General features: G+C 48.1%; 1 pseudogene; it reads left to right on the top strand.

The window, feature by feature from the left end:
* Positions 1–264: 264 nt before the first annotated feature.
* LOC117093912 lies at positions 265–1215 on the top strand (annotated as a pseudogene).
* Positions 1216–1466: the final 251 nt, after the last annotated feature.

Genomic DNA, 1466 nt, shown 5'->3' on the forward strand with positions numbered 1-1466 from the left:
GTTGCAGTGAAACGAGATACTGCCGCTGCACTCTAGCCTGGGCAACAAAAGTGAAACTCTGTCTCAAAAACTAAAAAAAGTACACTGTTATATAGTATTTTCACCATATAGATACAATAAATGTAAGTTAATTCAGGAGTACAGATGAGCCCTCTGCTCTTTCCATGCGACATACAGACATATCTTCTTGTGTAGCACCAGCAGCAGCCTTGAGACATCATGGTGTGAGTGAAGGCCAGAGTAAACAGATCGGACCATATTGGAAGCCTGTTTACCAGGGCTGCTTTTAACTCTAGCAAAGTGGATAGTGTCACCATCAATGACCACTTCATTCAGGTCAACTCCATGGTCTACATGTTCCAGTATGATTCCACCCATGACAAGTTCCATGGCACCATCAAGGCTGAGAATGAGAAGTTTGTCATCAGTGGAAATCCCATCACCATCTTCCAGGAACAACATCCCATCAAAATCAAATGGGCTGGTCCTGATGCTGATTATGTTGTGAAGTCCACTGGCCTCTTCATTGCCTTGGAGAATGCTGGGGCTCACTTAGAGGGTGCAACTAAAGGGGTCATCTCTGCCCTCTCTGTTGATATCCCCATGTTTGTGATGGGCGTGAACCTTGAGAAGTATGAAAACCACCTCGTGATTGTCAGCAATGCTTCCTGTACTGCCAACTGCTTAGCTATCCTCCCCAAGGTCATCCATGACAACTTTGGCATCATGGAGGGACTCATGGCCACAGTTGGTGCCAACATTGCCACCCAGAAGGCTGCAGATGGCCTCTCTGGGAAACTGTGGTGTGATGGCCACAGGACATCATCCCTGCATTTACCCACTCTGCCAAGGCTGTGGGCAAGGCCATCCCTGAGCTTAACAGAAAGCTCTCTGGCATGGCCTTCCGTGTCTCCACTGCCAACACGTGGGTTGTGGACCTGATCTGCCATCTGGAGAGAGCTGCCAAATATGATGACATCAAGAAGGTGGTGAAGCTGGCATCAGAGGCCCCCCTCAAGGGCCTCCTGAGCTACATTGAGCACCAGGTTGTCTCCTCCAACTTTAACAGAGACACCCACTTCTTTCACCTTAGATGCTGGGAATGGCATTACCCTCAATGACCACTTTGTCAAGCTCATTTTCTGATATGACAATGAATTTGGCTACAGCAACAGAACGATATACCTTATGGTCTACATGGCTTCCAAGGAGTAGCCCTCTGAACCACCAGCCCCAGTGACAGCACGAGAGGAAGAGAGGCCTTCAGCTGCTGGGGAATCCCTGCCAAACTCAGTCCCCCACGACACTGAGAATCTCCCCATCCTGAACACAGTTTCCACGCCAGGCTCCCTGAAGAATGGGAGAGGACTATGAGACCCCACTTTGTCATGTACCATCAATAAAGTCCCCTGTACCCAGCCAAAAAAAAGTGAGCATAAATGATAGTGAAACATATAAAAGTAATT

The sequence above is a fragment of the Trachypithecus francoisi genome, unplaced genomic scaffold (assembly GCF_009764315.1).
Source record: "Trachypithecus francoisi isolate TF-2019V2 unplaced genomic scaffold, Tfra_2.0 Lachesis_group12, whole genome shotgun sequence".
Classification (NCBI taxonomy): domain Eukaryota; kingdom Metazoa; phylum Chordata; class Mammalia; order Primates; family Cercopithecidae; genus Trachypithecus; species Trachypithecus francoisi.